The sequence below is a fragment of the Camelus dromedarius genome, chromosome 8, assembly GCF_036321535.1.
Source record: "Camelus dromedarius isolate mCamDro1 chromosome 8, mCamDro1.pat, whole genome shotgun sequence".
Lineage (NCBI taxonomy): Eukaryota > Metazoa > Chordata > Mammalia > Artiodactyla > Camelidae > Camelus > Camelus dromedarius.
In genome coordinates, this window is record NC_087443.1 from 51337991 (window position 1) to 51361754 (window position 23764).

Genomic DNA, 23764 nt, shown 5'->3' on the forward strand with positions numbered 1-23764 from the left:
AGAGAATCCATTTAACCTTTTTAGCCAATTTATTAAAGCAGAGGAGAATTATTTTTAAAATGCAATTTCTGACTTCAAGTGAGGAGTGTTGGAAAAACATTTTCTTGGTGTAGTTTGGAATTTCCAAATACAAGAGAAAAATGCTGCAAGACATCTTAAGTATGGGTTCTTTGGGAAGAAGAGAAGTTGAGGGCCAGGCAAAACACTGAGCAGCTATTGAGTCCTTTCCCTGCCCATCAGAAAGGTCCAGGCTCAGGTAGTTGGGGACCCTCTTACTTTAAAGATTAAAACTTACCTTTGTAAACATCTCAATGCTTAAAATCTCAGTGCCACATAGTTGGGTTTTTTTGTTTGTTTATTTGTGTTTTTTTGTGGTTTACCTAAATCTTGGCAGTTCAGCCTGTTTGTTTCATTCTAGCTTCAGGAAAAATCGTCACCCCCCAAAACACTGACTGAACACTTTTTACAATGAGTTTTGTTAGATCAAGAGGAGAAAAAGCTAAAAGGTGAAGTTTCTGCCCTTGAAATCTTACAGGGACAATCTCTTCCATCAGCTCAAAACCCTTCTTATATCTAGGTATTGTTAAACTCTTCAGAACATCAATTTTTAGAATGTAGAAAGAGTTTCAGTTCTGTCTAATCCAGTCTCCTAATTAAACACAGTGGAGCAGGTGATACCGGAAGAGGTGAAGTAGTTCATCCCAAATCGCGCATAGAGTCAGGATCCAAATCCAGGTCTCCCTACTTCCAGGCTACTGCTCCATCCCCAGATTAAAAGTATCTCGGTTATTTTTCTTCACAAAGAGACACTAGCTGCTAGCTAGTGCTCTATTCCTTCCAAAGTAAATGCCCACACACGTATCATTTCATGTTTTGTCTCCTCCTATACAGTGCTTTATAGCTTGGTCATTTAAAAATATATATAGGCTCCCATTCCTTGGAGACGTAGCTGATTCCAGGTCTGGAGCAGGGAAGGTACAAGATGACCTCAGACACCGCGTGCCAGAAAGCAAGGAGGTACTCGTGGACTAAGGGGGAGCTTGCCCAAAGGAACAGCTGTAAAGGGCTTCTTCTCTCCGAATTTGGGATATGTCGAGTGTCAAAAAGAATGATGATGGTGGAGGAGGGTATAGCTCAGTGGTAGAGTGTGTGTTTAGCATATGCAAGGTCCTGGGTTCAATTTCCAGTACCTCCATTAAAAATAAGTAAATAAACTTAATTATCTCTCCCCCCAAAAAAGAATAATGATGGTAACTTATGAATGAAACAAATAATCTATTGAGCCCATAGTTATACTCAATAAATAAATAATATAAATATATAAACAAGTAAATAAATAGAGAAAGGAAAGGGGAAAGTTCTTTACAGAAGAATGCCAGCTAATTGATGTAGCAAGAAGGATAAAATTAGGAAGTTCACTGTGTTACAACCCCCAGTGAAATAAGTGATTCAAGCAAAGTCGTCAGTGAATGCTAAAACCGTTTTCTAAAATGTCATTGGGTGTCAGGATATTCTCATAGCACTAAAAGATCACACAGAGATTACATATTAAATACTAAAGAGCTGAAAGCACCTTTACAATGAAGAAATCCAGTAGGCATCACCTTCACAAGAGACCAAACTTACCAAGAAAAGTGAACTTCTCTTCATAGGCAGGGAACTGTATTCAACTATAGTCAATATCTTGCAATAACCTATAATGGAAAAGAACCTGAAAAAGTGTGTGTGGGTATATCTATATCTATCTATCTATCTATCTATATGTGTGTGTATGTGTATATCTGTATCTATATCTGAATCTCTTGGCTGTACACCTGAAACTAACACATTGTAAATCAACTATACTTCGATTTTTTAAAAAACAGAAGTGCTAGGGACCAGGTATCTATTTTTTAAAACTTTCCAGCTGATTCTAATTTTCACCCAGAATTGGGAATACCATCCCAGGGTTTAGATTTACACGAATATGTATGTATATGTACAATATGAAGTTGTAGTAAACAAATAAGCTATCCTTATTATGGTCTCAGAATTTTGATTGTTAAAAGCTCTGCCTTACTAAGACTGTGGGGGAAAATACATACATCATATATGTAACTCATCCATTCAAAAATGTTTGTTTAGTTTATTCCTGTGGGAAAGCCTGACAGTATGCATTTCCTGAAGTGTTGCAGTAAGAAGTCACGTCATTTAGGTAATATTCTTGCCAAAAATGCTTAACCTGAATCCAATCATGAGGCAACATGTAGACAAATCTAAAATGTTGGATAGTCAACAAGATAACTAGCTTGGGCTCTTCAAAAAGGTCAACGACTTGAAAAAGCAAACAAAAAAGAAATGGGGGATTGTTCTAGATGAAAAGAAACTAAAGAGATGTAACAGTCAAACAAAATGTGTGAACTTTGGCTGGATGATAGAATTTAAAGAACAAAAGCCGTAAGATACATTTTGGGGCCAATTAAAGAAATCTAAATTGGGGCTGTATTTTAGACACCTTATTTGTCTTATGACAGTTTTCTTATGTGTAATAATGGTTTTGAGGCAATGTAGGAGAATGTCCTTATTCTTAGGAGATACATTCTGAATTATTTAGGGTGAGGTGTCATGATACCTCCTTTCAAATAGTTCAGCAAAAACAGTGAGGGGCAGGGAGGAGGGGAGGCGCAGAGAGAAAGAAAGGTGGAAAGAAAAAGCACAGCTGTAAAATATTAACAGTTGAGTCAAGGTGAAGCATATACAGGTGCTCATTGTACTACTTCAGTGTTTCTGTAGCTTTCAAAAATTAAAAATAAAATAAAATAAAATGAGACCTCTTAGTAAAATAGGAACCGTAGGACCTAAGTTCCATGAAGCAAGGGATGTTATGTTTATTCTCTCACTGGTGTACCCCAAGCCCTTAGAACAACCCCCTGGCACATAGTAGGCACTTAGTAAAGATGCATTTCATGAAAAAAAGACAATAACCGTGGCCCCAGCCTGGTGTCAGAGGGATGGATGGAAGCCACAGAGTGGGCGTGTCTGCCCAGTAGCGCCCAGCCAGTCAGCGCGGTTCTGAGCTCCACCCGGGAGGCTCCTGTGGCCAGTGCTCCCTTTGCTGCATCTGCCTTTCCTGCTGCCAGCTGGGCGGAAGGTGGGGGAAAGAAGCGTCACTCAGCCAGAATGGCTGACTCGTGACCTGCTTTCTCGCCACGTGCCACAGTCCAACCGGAGATGGCAAGGAGACGTTTCTGATAAGAGTATTAAGGGAGGTAAGCTCCCGTCAGCGCCCACGGGTTCCGTCACCTCGTGGATTCAGGGGAAAATGGGAACGTTTGTTAAACCTCCTGGATCACAAGATCCAGTACACCCCAGGCAGCTGGTGAAATTGAAAGTCTTACAGTAAGGCAACAGCTGACCTTTTTTTTTTTTTTTAATCGTTTTAATGCCACCAAAACAATAGATTGTTTTTAAAAGATGAGTTTTGTACAATTCTATGAGTTGAATGGCGTACTACTTCGTTTCTAAAGGCTGGGGTACAGGAACCATATATTAAGAAATGATAAAATATGAATTCAAAAAATGCCTGGAAAGTTAATGGAGGAGGAGAGTTGGGGGTGAGGGAGTCAAATGTTGACACAGTGGCTCAGCAGACAGCCGGCCAGCTAGAGGTGTCTTTCTCTCCTTTTTTCTTTCTCCTTCTCTTCTTTGTTCTTTCTTTTGCTGTCTCCTTTCTTTCCTCTCTTCACCCCCTTTTCTTTCTTTTTCCTTTTTGCCCTTCTTCCTTTCTTTTTCTCTCTGTCTCATAAAAAAATCACGTGAAACTCAAGCTGACCTCAGCCTCCACCTCTCCTACTTCCCATAAGCAGAGCCATGTCCCTCCTAATAGCGACTGTTTGAGAAGGAGGTTCAGACCCTTTTAACTTGGAAAATCCCCCCAGGCATGTCATCTTTCCTGTGTAGACCTGCAAGGGAGGTGATTTTACCTCTCCCTCTTGGAAGGAGCCTGGCAGTACTTTCTGAACTGAATTCACATAAGAAAGGGAAGAGCCTGTTTGGAAGAACATACTCTTTTGCTGCCAACACAAGCAGATCTTTTCGAGAGGAGGGAAACTGTCACCCCTCCAAGATCTTTGCTCTCCTTCGGAGCCCAGGCGCTCAGGTTTCACAAAGGAATTTATAGAGCAGACTGACGCCTCTGGGGTTGGAAGGGGCTCAGGACTGCGTGGAGAGCGCGAAGAGGGACAGGCACCCCTCTCTGCTTTGTGTGGGCTGGGGATTGTTTACCAGGGGATGAAAATGTCCTCTCACTGAAAAGGAATGTTTGGCAAGGAAATGACCTCTGTAGGTTCAACCCAGTGGCTCCCTGGGGAGTCAGTTTGAGTTAGTAACAGATTAGAACCACCAACCTGGACAGAGCGTGCTGGGAGGGGCAGGGGAGGGGGCTGGGATCACAGGGGCTTTGTGATGTTTAGAGCAACTCCTGCCTTCAAAGGGCAGCAGTCCTCCTGGCAAATTATATTTTGAGAAAGAAAGAAAAGGAACTGAGAAGGGAGAAATCATAATGAAAAATAAATGTTTCCTACTGTATCACTTAGCTCAGAGCTGGTCCTTGGTCCTTTGAAAACCATGTTTGGGGGTACTGAGGTGGTGTGGGGTGAGTTGCTCTGGTGCTGACATCGACATTTGGGAGAAGTGGAGAGAGATGACATCTTTCCTTATTTGGTGGCTCTGGGAGCTGCATACCCTCTTCATCTTTCTTCCCATCAGAACCTGGCCCTGGTCAGCAGAAGTCCAAGCCATTCCACAGCCCCCACCCTTGGTACTTCCTTATCTCGGAGTCTTCACTGTGGAATTCCCAGGCCCACCCCAGTGCTCCGGATGTGCCTCAATCTATGGCCTGCCACTTGGCTCCTCTTGTGATGACAAGCAGATAACATAGTTCACATGCCTTCTCCTTTTCCTGCATACCAGCCGGACCCCAGCTCCAAAAAGGAAACGCACCACAAACCGAGAGAGATGGAGTTTTATTTTTATATAGGCATTGTTAAGACTGCTGTAAGCCTAGAATTGTGGAAAATGCTTTCCCATGTTGCTGCAGTTAATCCCCTCAATCATTCCAGGATTTTTACAGATGAGGAAATTAGTGGGTACCAAGGTTAATGAAATATCCACAGTTCCATAACAAATGTGTGTGTGTGTGCGTGTGTGTGTGTGTGTGTGTGGAGGGTGAGGGTGGTGGCCAGATTCAAACCTGAGACTGACTCCAAGTCCAGAGCACTTTTACTGTAGTTAAATCCCATCACAGCCAAGCCTGACCCCCATGGCAATCATTCTTAAGATTTACCAAGTTCGGACATCATTAACTTCAAGACAAGCATTCTTTCGTCAAGGCATGCTATCAAAAGCTGCACTTTTATTATTCATCAACATCTCTATGGTTACAACCAAAACTCAAATGCAGTTTACAAAGATTCCATATCTGAGAAGCAACAAGAAAACAGAAAATATTTGTTAAGCACATCAGTAAATGAGTAAGTGTAAACATGAAATAAAGTGGCAAGAATATGTTCAAATCAATAAATACGGAGTTAGATGCCTCTTTTAAAAGACAGATGCTCTTATAGGGGGTAAAGCAATACTAACCAAACTATCAGCTGTTTGTAAGGGACATGACTGTACAAGGATGACTTTGAGAGGATGAAAATAAAGGATGGACAAAGAGATACCATGTAGATGCTACCAAAATATGCAGAAGGGGCAATATTACTACCAGACAAAACAAATTCAAAGCAAACAGCACTAAGTGAGACAAAGAAGGATAAGAAACACCATCCAACAAGAATTTCTACGAATAATTAATTTTTATGCAGTCAAGAACATAGCATCAAAATATCTGAAGACCAAATCTGTGTCCTCAGGCATGCTGAGAACAAGTACACAGAGTAAAAAGTACTGTTTGGACCCAATAGGATCCTGCTGTCTCTTCCAGTGGGTAATTTATATGCGGTGTATTTAAAGCAAGGAGCTTAAGCTCAGACTTCCAGATTGGAAAGATTCAAAGTATTTCAGGGAGAGCTTATTTACGTTGTATGAGTATTTTACGTCAGGGAAGCATTATAACAAATAGACCGTGAAAATCACACCACATCCTAAGGAAAAACAAAAAGCCACAGAAGGTTCTTGGAGTGTCTCTTCAGGAAATCCTCAAGCACCCAAGGCCCTTGCCAGTTAGGGTAATGTGTTCATAAATTTCCCCTAACAAACTCATTCCAGCATCAGAAAATGACAAATCATTCAAACTTTAAAGGATTGATAGCTAAACTCTTCCAGGACTGTGGGCATGAATCCAGGAAAGGAATTTATGCCAGAAAATGGAACCCCTTCCTGCCAGAAATGGAAATAAAGATAGAAAGAAACCCAATGACTTCATTTCAACTCACATCTACCACATTTTAGGCAAGAGAGTGAGGAGGCAGCTTAGAGCTTCTCACAGATGAGATGAAATTCTTTGAAAAAGTAAAGAACTAGAGTGTTCAGTTCTTAAATGAATCTCATCTTCCCCAGCTGGGTTGGGTCAGTGGAGGAAAGAGGTTGGGAAGCTAAGGAGGGGAAAGGTTGTCTGTGAACCAGGCACCTAGGTTCCAAGTGACGTCTTTAGAGAGGACACAATTTGAATTGATGGGAAAACCTAAAACTAGTAAGTGCAAATTTAGAATATTTATTCTGCTAAGTGTAAATTAGACAATGAATAAGTCAGAAACGCTTGAAGGACAATGAATGTAGTTGAGCTCACTAGTGCCTTATATTCTATACCCAAACCAAAAAAAAAACTAGATACATATTACTATATACAAAATTGATAAACAACAAGGACCTACTGTATGGCACAGGGAACTATATTCAGTTTCTTGCAATGAGCTGTAATGGAAAAAAGTCTGAAAAAAATGCATGTATAGGTATAACTGAATCACTTCCCTGTACATCTGTGGAAATACAGAATGGAGACCCTACTAGGTCACTGACCAGCAAGGGTTTTTGGTGTGTGAATGAGTTGAACACACACATACATGTATTTGTATGTATAGAGATAGACAGATATTAATTTGGGGTCTCTTTCTATCTCTCCCTCTCCATTCCTTGCATTCTCTTTTCTCCCTCTCTCCTCTCTGGTCTCACTCTGTGCCTCTGTTTTTCATTCCCTGCGTGTCTGCTGGTAGCTGATCTTTTCTCTGCTGTCTCTCTGTGAGCTCAGTCATAGGCTATCTGCCCTTCCTCAGTCTGTCTTCCTCCCTTCCTTACTCTTGCCTTTTGGTCTGGCTGTGGTTTTTGCCCCTGCTGCTATGATGTATTTTCTATTGACGGACTGAGCATTCAGGATGACCAAATACGGTAATGGTTGCAGTCAGGGTTGAGATCATAGTAGCCAGGCAATGCTTTGACCCTGCACGGTGCTCAGGAAACTCAGGACTGTCACAAACACTGGGCCATCTCAGATCCAGGCTCCTGAGACCAGGAGGAGCCAGAGGCGTAGCCAGACCCCAGTTTATAAAAGGCATCAGAGGCTCTCTTTTGGCAGCTGCTGCTTGTTACAGTTCAGTCGATTTTCTATCCCAAAGCAATTTACATTCATGTCTCTGTTATGATCACTTTGCTGTGCCCTTCCCGGGGGGAAACCATCTTCCTTAGAATCATTTAGATAATTAGAGTAAATCCACTGGCTAAGGAATGCTCAGGTACAACAATGAAACTATTGAAGGATTTTTTTTTTTTAAATTCACTCTCCTTTTAGAAGAATGTTCAAAGAAATTGCCACATCACAGTACTGAAATGTCAAGAATTCCTCTCATGTCTTGCCATGGCTAATGCCAGGAACATTCTAGAACACTGCCTTAGAGTGAAGGATAAAGGATAATTTTGTTTGCCTGAGCTTTAACCCACCTGAGAAATAGTTTTCCAAGGTCCTCCGTAAGAAAAAGGCTGACTGGAAAACGTTCAACCAACCTATGGGGAAATAACTTTTTTATTAAAGAGCTTTGCTTAATCAAGCATTCCTCTATGGCATTTTAGGGATTTCATTTTTACTGAATCCTTCCAGAACCAGCAGGAAAACTTCAAAATGGACAGCACTAACTTCAGCTGCAGAAGACAGTTGCACTGAGGATTAGAAGAGACAGGCTATAGTGCAATATGTCGAGGGTCCAGCTTCGTTTTTCTGTATTTCCCTTTTGTGGTTTTTTTGTTTTTTTAAAGAGAAGTCCAAATCAGAAAGGATAGGGAAGCCTATCCCTTAAATTCATGGCTCATAAAATTGATTAGAAAGGTCTTTTGTGGAAGGGCTATGTAGAGCATGAAATTTACCACCGAAGACAAATTCTAAGCTGTAATAGGACTTTTCCCTAACCCAACCTGTTTATTAGCATTTATTGAGCACTCACTGTATGCCATGTCCTGGGATAAACGTTAATTAGCTCATTTAATCGCACAGTAATCTTTTAATACAGATATGATTAATATTCCCTGTCTTACAGATAAAGAAACCAAGGCTGGTGGGTTAAAGTAATTTGTTTTCATGGCTAGGGAGGCAGCTGAAGGGTAGAAGAAAGTGGATCAAGTTTGGATTGTGAAGGCCTGAGTTCAAGTTCTGTCGACTTAAATTGGTTATCTTGAGTGATCTTGAGCTACCGGTTTTCTTTTTTTTTTTTTTTCCCCATTTTTTCAACTATAAAACTGAGATAATAAATCCTATCATTTGTGATAAAGATGAGAATGTCTATGTAAAAAATAATCTTTATAAACCCTAAATTGAAATGATATAGTATGACATTTCTGGGTTGGATTTCAAAGAAGGAGAGGAGCTAGCTGGCTGGCAAAAAGAGCCCTCAAGAATTTTAAGAAATCACAGTTCTTACACAGTGGGTCCCAGGAAATGACCTAGCACTTTGACTAACTTCCTGAATTTAGATAAATCACACTTTTTTTTAAAACGTTGTTTGTCTCAGCTATTAAACAAAGTTAGACTAGATGTTATCAAATGCCCCTTTGTCTCCCTAGATATTTTGATTTTTGACTGTTGGTTTGCTTCAATTTATGTTTTCATATTTAGGTAGGAATATAAATTAAAATCAAGAATATTATGGCTGGAATTTCAATTTTGAAAAAATGTGACATGTGAAGACTCCCAACGCTTGAAATTTGTAACTAACATGTATGAAATCACTCAAAGTGACTTTCAGAATATTTTTATCTGTCATCATATTTGAATAGAAGCATCTGAGTGCTGAACTTCAGATCTTCAATGTGTTGTAACCGCTCATTGATTTCCAGTTGCAGTTTCAGCTTGTGAAAACTTGCCTGTTACTCATGGTTACTGTATTAGTTTTCTCGGCCTGCCATCACAAACAGCATGGCTTAAACAGTAGAAAGTTATTTTTCTCTAGGAAAAGTCTAGAAGCTAGAATTCTGAGATCGAGTTATTGGCAGGACTGTTTCCTTCAGCAGGTTTTGCGGGAGAGTCTATTCCAAGCCTCTCACCTAGCCTCTGGTGGGTGACTGGCTGTTATGGGTTGAATTATGTGCCCCTCAGATTTGTATGTGGACGTCTTAACCCTCAGGATTTCAGAATGTGACCTTATTTAGAGGTAGGGTGTTTATAAAATTAATCGAGTTAAAAGGAGATCTTTAGGGTGGGTCCTAATCCAGTATGACTGGTGTCTTTATAAGAATGGAAAATTTGGATAGAGACACATACAGAGGAAAGAGGATGTATAGGCACAGGGAGAAGACAGCCATCCATAAACCAAAGAGAGAGGGCTGGAACAGATTCTGCCTCACAGCCCTCAGGAAAGACCAACCTTGCCAGCGCCTGATCTCAGACTTCTAGCTCCTGGAACTCTGAACCAGTACACTGCTGTTGCTCAAGACACCCAGTTTGTGGTAGCTGGTTATAGTGGCCCTAGGAAACTGACATACTGACAAGCTCTGGGATTCCTGGGCTTGTAGATAAATCACCCTGATTTCTGGCTTCATGTTCACATGGCGTTCTCCCTGTGTGTGCGCATGTCTGTCTCCAGATTGCTCCTTTTGATGAAGGATATTTCATGTTGGGTTAGGGCCCATCCCCTACTCCAATGTTACCTTGTCTTAACTAATTATATCTGCTACAGCCCTATCTCCAAATAAGGTCACCCACTCTACTCCAGTGTGATTTACCCTACTCCAGTAAGACTTCATCTTAACTAAGTACATCTGCTACAACCCTATTTCCAAGTGAGGTTGTATTCTGCGGTCCTGGGAGTTGACTTTAACATGTGAATTTTGGGGAGATACCATTCAGCCCATAACACTTATGCATCGTGGTAGACTGAAAGATATGACCGCAATATTTTACAGCTCCTCACAAGAGGTGGAGTCTTTTCTCTCAAACGTTGAGTGTGAGCAGGACCTTGGCGGACTCTGACTAAGAGAACAGAACAGCGTTGATGCTGTTTGAGGTCTGGAGCCCAGGTCTCAAGAGTCCCTGCAGTTTTTGTCTTCCCCAACTTGGGCTGCTGCCCAGGGACCGCCATGAGCAGAAGCTGGTCCCACCTCCACGAGGATAAGAAGCCTTGTGGAGGGAAACCAGTGTGCCCCGGTCAACAGCTAGGGGTGGGAAGGAATAAATCGGGAGTTTGAGATTTGCAGACACTAACTACTATATATAAAATAGATATACAACAGGTTTCTTCTGTATAGCACAGGGAACTAAATTCACTATCTTGTAGCAATCTATAATGAAAAAGATTAAGAAAACAAATATATGTATGTATATATATATATTATATATGCCTGAATCACTATGCTGTACACCAGAAATTGGCACAACATGGTAAATTGACTATACTTCAATTAAAGAAGAAAAAGAAAAAAAAAAGTCAGCAACTGCCAGGCATATACGTGAGACCATCCTGGACCTTTTAAATAGGGGTTGACAAACTACAGCCCATGGGCCAAGTCCAGCCCAGCAGTTTGGATAGCCTCTGTGCTGAGAATGACTTTAACCAGCCTAATGTTGGAAAATACCAAAAGAATATTTTGTGACTCATGAAAATGATGAAATGCACATTTCAGAGTCCACAAATAAAGCTATATTAGAACATAGCCACACTTAACTTGTTTACAAATTGTCCATGGTTGCTGTTGTGTTATAATGGCAGACACGAGTATTTGTGAGAGAGACCATTAGACCGTAGAAACCTAAAAAAATTCACATCTGGCCCTTTAAAGAAAAAACTAAGCACAGCTGAGTGTCTAACTGAGTAGCCCTGCATGAGTGAGCCCAAAGGATGCCAGCAGAGGTGAGGGCCAGGCTGCCCGCAGAATCAGAACAAATCCTTGTTTTAAGCCACAAAGTCTGAGGGTGACTTGCTGTGTAGTTAACCAAGATAATTATTTATCTGACTTCCAGTTAAGTGAAAAGTAATTTTTAATATGAAGTCAAAACAGTACATACCTGTTTTTACAAAAAAAAAAAAAACACACAAAAACCAAAAAACTCACAACATGGAGGATCAGAACCAACCTTTCAAACTTTTTTTTCCACGTGCATAGTTGTGATTTTTCAGGTAATGATATTTAACTAACAGTCACGAGGGCAAATAATGAGAAGACCCAAAACTCTGCACGAAACTATGTTCAGTGCCCTCAGTTCATGTTGGAGTTCATCCTAAACTCTGAGTTTCAGCATTTCAGGCTCCTGGACTGGTAGCCTAAGAGTCTTGACAAGAGCGCCTGAAAATAGCTGAAAACAGTTCATCCTTTCCTTTGCGTCCTCATCACTGGCAAGAGAGTTGAACTGTTCTGAGACAAACCTGGAAAGAAATAACATTGCATCCGTTTGTTTTCTGAGTACTGCCGTGGTGAACTGACTTCCTGTGCAAGAGACGCAGCCGTAGCCTAACCACAGAAATGTACAGCTTCTGGCCTCTAACCATGAAAGCTGGGACCCATGAGATCTGGGAAAACCTGGGTCTGAATTTTCCCACTTAAGTTGGAGCTCCTGCCTTGAGCACAGCAGCTAAGTCCCCACAATGTATCAGAGGGATCACGGAATTAAGAGGTAAAAGACCCAAGTTCTTCTCATCCTGGGCCACTTGGCATCTTCTCCTCTACAGATGAGGAGCAGAATGATGCCTCACTTCTTACCTAGCAATAATAATATCCAGTAACACCTGACAGTATCTTATATTCACATGTTGAATATTAACAATGTACTGGGTAATGTTCTGGGCATAGAGCAGTAAACAAAACTCAGTCCTTGCTCTCATGGAGCAACTCACAAAGAAGGTCAAATTCTGCAGTGGGAGTGACAATTTTTGATATAAGTTTTACAGGGATCTTCTGGCCACTCTGGCAAGAATGGATTGCAAGGAGGGTGAGGGTGGAAGCAGACCACTTAGAAGGCTGTTGCAATAAGACAGGTGAGACTTGACTGTGGCTTAATGATGGTAGAAGTGATAACACATGATCAGAGACTGGATACGTTTTGAAGGTAGAACCAACCAAAATTTTGTGCTGGGAAAGTGGTGGAGGGGGAGAAAAAGAGTCGGGGATGACATCTAGGTATTTCTCTGAGTACTTGTGGGGGTGGCTCTGCCATGTGGTGCAGGGAGATGGACGACTCCACAAGACAGTCTCTTCCAATGAGGCTGCTCAGGCAAGGCTCTCCCCTGGATCGAGGCTCCTTGTCCGTGGGTTGGACAAGTGATAGACACAATGACCCTTGATGGGCAGTTATGCAGTTCCAAGCAGCTCCCCCATTTCTCTGGGGAAGCACCTCTGTGTCCTTCACTGGGGTGGTCCCCGGCAGCCCTGCTCTCCCTTCGATACCTGATCTCATCTATCCTTTGGAGACTTTGGGCACAAGAGGGCTCTATTTTCTGTGCCTTAGGGAAATGAGAACTTGAGGGTGATGCCTTTGTCTCTCTTTGCGTTCCTGCCTGCCCCGGCTCTTTCCCTGGGGCTCACACCTCTAGGGTGGATCTGCAGCTAAAGAGGCTGAGCAGACTTTCATCTATGGATCAAAATGGCGGTCTACCCACCAGAGTTGACAGACAGTTCTCTTGGGCCTCACTTCCCTAGCTAGAGGGAGGGACTGGTTGGTGACCTTCTCCCTGAGACAAGGGCAGCCTCTCTTTGAAAATGACGGATTTTCTCAAAGGCAGCCTCCATCCAGATTCCAGTCCCCTCCTATATCTCTTCTCCCCCTGGGCCCTAGGTGATGGTGGTGAGTGGTAGGTGGTGGATGGTGGCAGGTGAGAGGGGGCGGTCCTATAACCAGGGAACTTATTAACATCTCGCTAGTGTTATCTCTACTCCATAAAGCAGTCAAGTCAGGAGCAAGAAAAAACAAAACAAAACTTAATACTTCACAATATCCCATTATACCCAGGATGGGTTGTTGCCTTGAAGAGACCCCTGTCTGCCCCTAACAACACGCATCAGAAATGGGGGCCCTGCCCAAGGCAATTAGGGAGACTCCTACCAACAGAAGAGATGTGGAAATATGCATTTCCCACTTATGTGAGGCCAGGGGTGACGATCCTGGCCTAAAATAACTTGCTCTGAGCCAAGCAGCCTAATGGGATATTTAACCTCTCTAAGACTCAGTTTCCTGATCTGCAAAATTAGGCTTGAATTAGTCTGCATGGTTTTCCCAGCTCAGCTTTTTAAGAGTTAAGATGACAGAATGTGCTGATGTTATAAATAAAAGAAACAAGTAATTTTTTTTTAGCTATCTGGAAATCCCCTTCACAATTTGTGACTAGGGATAGAATTCAGATTCATAACCCAGGGTAATCTTTTCCTATCTCAAATATCCCCAATTTACTCTCTGGCTTACTGTTACATTCCATGGTGAGTTAAGCCAAACGTATGTTGTCCTGATTAAGTAAAAGCAACAGTCAGCTAACTTGAACTTCAGGCTGAGAAATAAACTCATACAGCTAGAGAGGCAAAGATGTCAAGTAACACTGACAGAATCTATCAAAGGAGTCCAGTGACAAATGGATAAGGAAGGAGCAAGGGTGTCTTTGTCCAGGACGATTAAAATTATCTTAATACTACAAGATGGGTTTGTTGGAAGGACACATGAGGATCTTGGGGAACCCAAAGGCAGGCAGGGTAGCAGGCCCCATGGGGCCGAAGACCACTAGGAACTAGGGCAGCCCTTCTCACCAGCTCTCCAGGCACCTGGTCTTTTATCTGGCTTCTCTCTGCATATCTACAGGCGTACCTCAGAAGTATTGTGGGTTCAGTTCCAAACTGCCCTATAAAGCACATATTGCAATAAAGCGAGTCACATGAGTTTTTTCGTTTCCCAGCACATACAAAAAGTATGTTTACACTATACTGGGGCCTATTAAGTATGGAATAGCATTATATCTAAAAAACCAACGTGCATATCTTGATTTTAAAATACTTCATTGATTAAAAATGCTAGCCGTCATCTGACAATGCAGGGTTGCTACAAACCTGTGTTTTGTTTAAAAAAAAAAGCCATGATAAAGTGAAGCACAATAAAACAGAGATATGCCTGTACTTCCCTTTTACAGAGGGGAGGTGTGGGCAGGGTTGACAGACTGATGAAAAAGTGTATAATGAAGTGCAAATATCTCGGGGGGCCTTTTCCCTAATAAAACTATCTTGAGTTTTGGTTACTTGCACTTCTGGTTTGAGTGGCCTTTGCTGCTGGGGAGTGCCTGAGAAGCTTAAATGGTGGGTCACTTAGGATCACCAGTAAGGAAAAAAAAAAAAAAAAGATAAAGCCCTGGATAACAAGAAAGGGATAGCTGATTGAAAACTGTCACCTCCCTGAAAGACGGGAACAAGATGGGAAGCTCCCATATCCCTCATTCATGATTCTGGAGACAGTTGACCTGTTGACTTAGAGATATCATTAGAAAGGGTGGGCTGGAAATAATGACAGTGTCAGAACCTGTTAACCACATGAAGATCTGAGAAAGAGTGCGCCTTCAGGAAGAAAAAGTGAACCTTGGCCTGTTACTCAGATGTCTTTGGCTCTTTCTTTCTTTCTTTTTGGAAATAATTTCCAGACCTCAAAATAATTTGAGCCAAAAGTTAGAGCCCAGATCCTAGTCCCGGCTTTGACACTAATTTTTCAGAAATCTTTTTCCTGGAGCCTGGAGTTTGACGAATGGCAAGGAGTTCCTTCCCTGCTGCCTTTGGTAGCCAAATGCTTTGATGTGTTAGAGAGGACATTCTAGTTCTGGTTCCATCACTTACCAGCTATGTGCCCTTGGGGAAATTCTTAACCTAAGTTTTTCTCATAACGATTTGAATGGTTAGCTTTCTTCTGCTGTGTCATTTGTGTTACATTCAACTCCTTAAAGGCAGTGTTTCTCACCTACAGTACTTGGCCCTATCTCCTTTACCACTGTCAGCACAGTGCTAAGCTGGGAGCCCACGTTCGATAAATGTTTATCATTTTCCTGATTTTGGCAAAAAGATTAATAATCATTTATTTAAATTTCACTCTGGGCAAGACATCAAATCTGGTTGCTTTTTCTGTTTTTAGTAGAGATCTTAACTCTTAGAAGTCTTCCTTCTTTTTTGGGGGGGGTGGATTAGATTGATTGATTGATTGATTTAAATGGAGGTACTGGAGATTGAACCCAGGACTTCATGCATGCTAAGCACATGCTCTACCCCTGGGCCATATCCTCCCTCATCCCCCCTCGACCCCCCCACCCCCAACCTCTGTCATTCTGGTTGCTTTGATGGTGGGGGTGAGGGGAAAGGGAGTAGGACAAACAAGGAACAAGCTTTGCCTTTAGGAATCTTCAATTCAGCGTAGGGACCACCTAGGGAGACAAGATGGTAATTTACCTGGAAGGTCTCTCCTCTTCTCTCCCACAATGTGTGACTCTAGGAAACTGTTTGGGACTAGAAAGTGTTGGGACCAGAGTTGTCAAGATAGACAATCCTGGCTTGCTGTTGACTCACAGAGACACAGAGAGGGAGCTGTTGCTGCTCATTAGCTGCCCCATTTTCCTAAAACAAATACGTATTGGACATCAAAGGAAGTATGCAGTCCTTTTCTGTCAGGTTCAGTTAATTGCCTCAAAGATCTGGAGCCACACAAGCTCAGGGGCAGAGCAGAGGCAAAGAGGAGAGTTATTTGTGCGTCATCCTTCTGATTTTGCCCCCTCTCCTAATTTCCTTGCTCCACAGAAAGGAGCAAGTCCTCACCGCCTGCAGGCACCCAGAGCCTCTCCTGCGCACACCCCCCCCTCCTCCACCCGCTCCCTCAGCCCCTTCTCTTCCAGCCTGTTCTCTTTGATCTTCCAGGGCGGAAGGTGGAGGTTGGATGAGCAGGAGTTCTGGTCCCATGGATGAGGGGTGGGGCACGCAGGGGAAAGAGAAAGCAGTGAGGGGAGGGAGGGAGGAAGTTTCCATTTCAGGTTTCCATTAGTTTCCTCCTCAATGATGTAAAATCTGAACTCATACTATTTCCAGCCAGCAGACTAGCTTTCCTCTGCTAATACCCACTCCAGTGTCGCCTAGATGAGGCATTCCTGTTCTTCCTCTGAACAGAACTTTGGTCCTGTTTCTAGTGAAATAACAGTGCTGGCCTTATCGAGCTGAGCTTGTCCCCTCCACATTTTTTTCAGATAATTGAGAAGCTCCCTGGCATTAACCGACAATGATGGATGACTGTTCTCCCTAATTTCCACCCCTTCCCCTTCCCGGGTGGAAGAATAGGAGGCAAGTGTCAATTCACCCAGGATCCTTCCATAGGAGTCCAAGGATGTGTTGATCACCTGAGAAATTGCACTGCCTTCTCCATGATTTCTAGAGAAGCTGCTTGAGTTACACTTTCCTCTGTACTCAGAGTACAGTACACAACCCAGTGTAAGTGATTCATCTCTATGACTCCCCACCTGAGGCTGTGGGCCTCTGATGGTAAATGCTGCCCTCCCACCACCCCTCACAGACATTTTGTGAAAAGAAAAGAGAAATCTTTTGTTTTTGTTTTTACAGTTTTTTTTTTTTTTGAAGTATAGTCAGTTTCTGACTATAGTGTCAATTTCTGGTGTAAAACATACTGTTCCAGTCATACATATACATATATTCCTTTTCATATTCTTTTTCATTATAGGCTATTACAAGGTATTGAATATAGTTCCCTGTGCTACACAGTATAAACTTCTTGTTTGTCTATTTTATATACAGTAATTAATTAGTATCTGCAAAACTTGAACTCCCAATTTATCCCTTCCCATCCCATTTCCCCTGGTAACCAAAAGTTTATTTTCTGTGTCTGTGAGCCTGTTTCTGTTTTGTAAATAAATTCATTTGTGTCGTATTTTTTTTAGATTCCACATATAAGTGATATCATATGGTATTTTTCTTTCTCTTCCTGGCTTACTTCACTTAGAATGAGGATCTCCAGGTCCACCCATGTTGCTGCAAATGGCATTATTTTATTCTTTTTTATGACCGAGTAGTATTCCATTGTATATATACCACAACTTCTTATCCACTCATCTGTTGATGGACATTTAGGTTGTTTCCATGTCTTAGCTATTGTAAATGGTGCTGCTATGAACATTGAAGTACAAGTATCTTTCAGTTACAGTTTTATGTGGATATATGCCTAGGAGTGGGATTGCTGGATCATATAGTAAGTCTATTTTTAGTTTTTTAAGGAATCTCCATACTGTCTTCCATAGTGGCTACACCAAATTTCATTCTCACCAACAGTGTAGGGGGGGTTTCCTTTTCTCCACACCCTCTCCAGCATTTATCATTTGTGGACTTTTGAATGATGATCATTTTGACTAGTGTGATATCTCATTGTAGTTTTGATTTGCATTTCTCTGATAATTAGCAATATTGATCATTTTTTCATGTCCCTATTGGCCATTTGTAGGTCTTCATTGGAGAAATGCTTGTTTAGGTCTTCTGTCCTTTTCTGGATTGAGTTTTTTGGGGTTTTTTGTTATTAATTTATATGAGTGGTACATATATATTCTGGAAATTATGTCCTTGTTAGTTGCATCATTTGCAAATGAAAAGAGAAATCTTTTGCCTCCCTTATAAATGTTAAGTAGGTTCAGCATCTGTCCTTCCCTCACCCCAAGTGCTATGAGTCACAATAAAAAGTCAGCCCATAACGGAGGAGATGTGATGTATACAAAGACAGGCAAAAGACAGATCAGCTTCTGGGCTGGAAGCTGGAAGGCCAGACAATTCTGGCTCCATTAACTTGTCTAAAACTGCATGAAGTGAATGGTATTACCATAACCCAGAAGGTTCAGGATTGTTGGACAATCCTAGTTCTAGTGAAGGAGAGACCAGGAAGAAAGAACTTGCAGTGTGTCTCCAGTGCTGACCCACAGGTGTGACCTGTCTGTTCCTGGTTGTGCAGGATTCAGATGATTCATTCTCCGAGCCTGGAGTCAGAAAATTATTTGAATCATATATGCAGTTCCCCCTGTTCTGATTTCATGTTCACTAAGTAACTGACAAATTATGATTTGATTTCCCATATATTTATTAATATTCCACTGTTTTCTAAAAAATATGAGGGAGCTTATGAATAAGAGTGCACAGGCTTCCATTTAAAAAATAAAATTTGATATAAATTAAATGGATACTGTGGGGTTTTGGTTTTGCCTGCCTCATATCCATTTCATTCTTATTCTTCCTTGTTTTCTTTGGGAGAAGTACCTCTCAGGTGGAACTGGTACCGTCCCATCCCAAATCCCTACACCTGGCCAATCTGAGCATCCCATCTGTCTGGTTGGTCTCAGTGGCTTGTCCAAGTCCCCCATGGAAGCACAATTCCAGGAACTTTGTTGGAATTATGGGAAAGAGAATCTCTTCTTCCACTGACACTGCTGTCTGTAGGATGATATGAGTCTGGTGCTGCCAGAAGCCACCATGTGGGGCGGCAGAAGCCTGAGAATGGAGGCCACATAGAAAAGAACACAGCCAAGAGACGGAGGGAAACAGACTGCATGCTGATGGGAATGTTTTAATTCTTGGGTCTAGCCATGGCTGAAGCTAGACCAACTTATGGGTTTTCTTAGTAGACCTAGTATACTCCCTTTTTTTCTTAATTGAGTTGAGTTTCTAGTCACTCTCATCTGAGGGTCATGGTTAATTCAGTAGAGAAGTTCATAGAGAGAAAAATTAGCATAGAGGAAAAAAAATGAGACCAGTAGCAAGGTGAGCACACATACCCACAAAATGCTTGCCATGAATCCAGTGTCCTTGCTGTCACTGCCCCACAAACTCAAGTCAAACTCCAGAGCCGCCAGCACAGGGTGAACCTGCTCAGTAATGTGAACTAGAGGACCCAGAAGAAGAAAACTGTGCAAATGCTCAGCAGAAATTTTACTATTCCCGATTATCAAAACTGAAAGGAATTTCCCCCTTGGGCTCCTGATAGAAATACTGTGTGAAACAGTGAATCACACTCTCAGTATTCCTACAATAAATACAACGATGAGTTAATAATGACTTTCCTAGGACTGTTTCTTAGGACATCCTGCACAGAGTGGATTGATAACATGACATGAAAGTACAGTTCACTGAGGACAGCTTTAAAGTCGGGGAAGTGATGTCAGTCTTGTGTGTGGCTCTTTGCTAACCTGGCTTAGTCAAAGTGACTCCTCCAAGGGGAACAAGCTGCAGATGGTGCCTCTAGGTGATGGAGTGGTTTGGGGGCGTAAACCAGTTACAGTTCTTTTGCTATGGGAAGCTGATCTATGTCTTACATTCTCTGGTAATTAGATGGATGAATCACTGTCTATTAAAGCCATTTGTACTGTTTTTCCATAAAACAATGTCATACGCAAAGAAGAGAATGGTTATCTTTGTCTTCTTAAGAGGAGAGTGGGCCATGAGAACTGGGCTTCCTTTCTAGGTTTCCTAGAAGGGAGCCCTCCTGATTTAAAGGAGCCTGCGTGCCTGCAATCCATCAGAAACACGAGATTTCTTGTTGTTTTGTAATCTAATGAATTTCAGCACTGTGTGGCCAGCACTGTGGTGTTAAAAGGCAGTCAGGCAGCCCCTGCTTGATGGCAGAAGTGTTTCTAAACACATGTGAGTTGAATGTATAATTGCACCCTAGAAGTATAACTAATAAAGGTTTTCTGTCTCTGTTGAGATGGAAAAGTCGATAAAATCCCTAGTAACCCTTCACCGTCTAGAAATGATCTTGGAAGCTAGGTGTCTAGCGCTAATTTTGTATGTCCAACCAACTCTTTTTATTTATACGGCCATTATCCAGTTTTTAAATGTATGAACAAGTTCATCTCTAGTAGGCATAGATTTTAATGTATTTCTTTTGTTTCTTGATTTGTATTTCCATTCCATTTCTTCCATAGAATTTCATTCGAATGTAACATATTTTTATATTGGACAGTCTTTTATTGATGTTTATCTTGAACAAATACTCTATTGTAAATCAAAATTAATTCTTTTTATTCTTGTCATTATGAAGTTTACTGTTAAAATTTTCATCTGGATTCAGTTAACATCACAATAGATATTAATACATGATTGATCAAAACAACATAACTATATTATAGATTATAACACTTACTCAACATAAGAAATAAAATTGTACCAAATAGTTTCCTCTTAAGATAGATGGGACTGGTGTTTTCAGTTAGTTCACATATTCATGGGTGAATATTACTTAGTGCTAGAATGATACAGGATTCAGTATCAATTCTATTTCTTATTTTTGTTTTTTTATAGCATAAGCATTAATCAACCTGGTTCACATAACTAGATGGGAATGGAAAAAATTTTGTTTTCTCAATTCAACTCAATTTAATTCTAAGTTATATTCTTATATTTATTTATATGTATTCTTAGATTCTAAGTTCTTATATTTCTTATAATTGTCTAATAATTATATAACATAATTAATAACATAATTAATGTAATTATTATATAATTAATATATAATATGTTACATATTCATATGCATATGATTCTTGTATATTTTTTCTCCTAAGTTATATTTAGAAAATCGCACAGTGATCCATGTAAAATACTTTTTAGTGATCTTTGAAAAAATGACTTGGCCCTCGTTTAATTTTGCTGAAAGCAAAGCATTAGACATCATAATACTTAGAAAATGATTTTTGAAATCCTATCATTAAAGTAATTTACTTTCTCAAAACTATTAGTTTCATTTGCCCTTTTTTTTCAAGCCCTAGACTTCTATACCCGTTGTGAAATTCAGGATGGATGAGTGGCATGTACAGCAGAGCAGCACAGTTGTGATGGGGAGTAGGGAAAGGAGGACAGCACGTCACCTCTGCAGGTCAACAGTCGTGGAAATGAGGCTCTGGAAAAAGACTCCCTTAAAACTCTCTCTTTATACCGTCATACCCTTAGAAAGATACTTACTAAACATAAGAAATAAAATGTGCATCTCAGTTTGAGGGCTATGTTCTAGTAAAGAAGGAAAGATTTTATAAAAATATATGAACTGTGATGTTTTCTGGTACTAAAAAGTGCTATAAAGAAGCTGCAAATGGTAACATCCTGGAGGGAGACTGCTATGTGAGCTAAGAGGATGGAAGAGCCCCTGTGATGGGTGCCATTGTACTTGAGGCCAAGGATGAGCCAGGCAGCTTGCAGAGCTGGGAAATTCATTCTAACCTGGAGGAACAGCAAGTACAGAGGCCCCGCTGAGAGTAAGCTTGGCGTGTTTGAGTATCAAGAAGAAGGCCAGTGTGGCCAGAGAACCGGGGGCCGCAGAGGAGTGATGGGAGGGGCCAGAGAAGTGGGCGGGCCTGGATTGTGTGGGGCCCTGAGGGACTGAGTATTATTTTCAGTGCAATCCAAAGCCATTTGAAGTTTTAACCAGGACAGTGACAGGAGCTGAGTTGTGCTTTAGAAAGATCATTCTGGATGCTAGGAGACGGGGTGGTGGATGACAGGGAAGTACTACTAAAGCCAGCAAGCAGCAATGCCATAGACTAATGCAGTTGTCCCTGAGGGCAGGGACAGTAGCTCAGGACAGGGGAGGAACAGTGGAGCTGAAGGAGGGGTGGAATTGGGGGGATAATTTGTAGAAAACGCCTATAGGAATGACTGAAGGATTGGCTATAGAGTGTAAAGAAAGGAAAAGAAAGAATCTCCCTGTAGGGTAAATTCTAGAAGTGGGGTTGCTTAACTATGTCCATGACATATTTCAACTTCAGAAAATTTGAACCCAGAAGTACTGAGCAGCTCTTTGGTTCATGGCATTAAGTGACCAAGAACTCCAGTCTGAAAATCTACCTGGATAAGCAATGATAGGGACCCCACTCATGGATCGTTGCTCCAAACCTCTATACATGTACCAGGCTGTGAAAATAAAATCCCTCAAAATGAAGCCTATTTTCACAAGGGAATTCTTATTGCCACAGTTCTGGTTAGTCCAAAGTATATGCCTATCAAGTTGTAAGTGAATTTTCTTTAACTTCTACCCATAAAGATTTGTGATGCTAAAATGTTTCCGAACTATCCATAATTTAAAAAAACAAATTTTGATTAACCTAGCAAGAGAAATGATCTAATCTCTCTCGCTATAGAGAATAGCACAAAAGTGTTGTTCTACAAAGAGGCAGTCAAAGCACACAGCCAAAATGTAGGGGAAAAAGTATTACAGAGGTGTGTCAGGCAGATAATTAATAAAATTCTACATTATCATGCTTGATTTTGTGATGATCATGGTATTTGTCAGTCTTTTAAAATCTGCAATTCATCGTGATTTCTCAGCCTAAATGAGTATTTATTTTCATATTAAATTTGTATTTTGATTTCGTATTCTTTGTGTTGAAGAGGGCTCTGCAAATTGTTTCAGCTTTAGGCTCACAGAACCTGGACCTGCCCCTGGCTAGTGACATCATTTATAGGGTAGCGGAGGCTTGGCAGGGAGAGAAGACTGTTGTTGTTTGGGGGGATGTGGTGTGTTGGGGGTTATCAACACTTCTGTGGGGTTTTTTTAGTTTTTTTTTTTTTTAAGGAAGTGCAGCTAGATTAAGTAAGAAATGACTGTTAGACATCCAAGTGAAATCTAGGCAGGTGGATAAATAAGTCTGGGACTCACGAGTTCTGGGTTGGAGACGTAAGTCTGAGTGTAACCCACGCATGGTTGGTGTTTGAAGCCCAAGATCTGTAAAATTACCCAGGGAAGGAGTTGATAGAGAAGGAAGAGAAGTGGGTTCCTGAAAGGGTTCTGAGCTCATTAACATTGGAAATTTATTTGTTTGTTTATGTTTTTTATTTGCACCAGGCAGGCATTCTGGCTGATTTTATTTTAATTAGTTAATTAATTTTTCTTGAAGTATGGTCTGTTTACAGTGTTGTGTTAGTTTCTGGTGTACAGCATAGTGATTCAGATATATATATATTCCTTTTCATATTCTTTTTCATTATAGGCCATTACAAGGTATTAGATGTAGTTCCTGGTGCTATACAGTAGGACCTTGTTTATCTATTTTATACACAGTAGTTTGTATCTGCAAATCCCGAACTCCCAGTTTATCCCTCCCCACCCTCCTTACCCCTGGTAACCATAGGTTTGTTTTCTATGTCTGTGAGTCTCTTTCTGTTTTGTAAATAAGTTCATTTGTATCAATTTTTTAGATTCCACATGTAAGTGATATCATATAGTATTTGTTTTTGACTTGCTTCACTTAGTGTGACGATCTCCAGGTCCATCTGTGTTGCTGTAAATGGCAGAGCCTCAGCAGCAGCAGCCAGTGACATGGAG

At 41.1% G+C, this 23764-nt stretch overlaps 1 long non-coding RNA gene across 1 annotated transcript in view; it reads right to left on the reverse strand.

Moving 5' to 3' along the window:
• Positions 1-11323: 11323 nt before the first annotated feature.
• Positions 11324-23764, reverse strand: part of LOC116155812 (uncharacterized) — a 41248-nt gene continuing 28807 nt past the window's right edge. The window contains exon 3 of the long non-coding RNA XR_004139707.2: positions 11324-11825. This is a non-coding gene — a long non-coding RNA (uncharacterized LOC116155812). The remainder of the gene's footprint in view (positions 11826-23764) is intronic.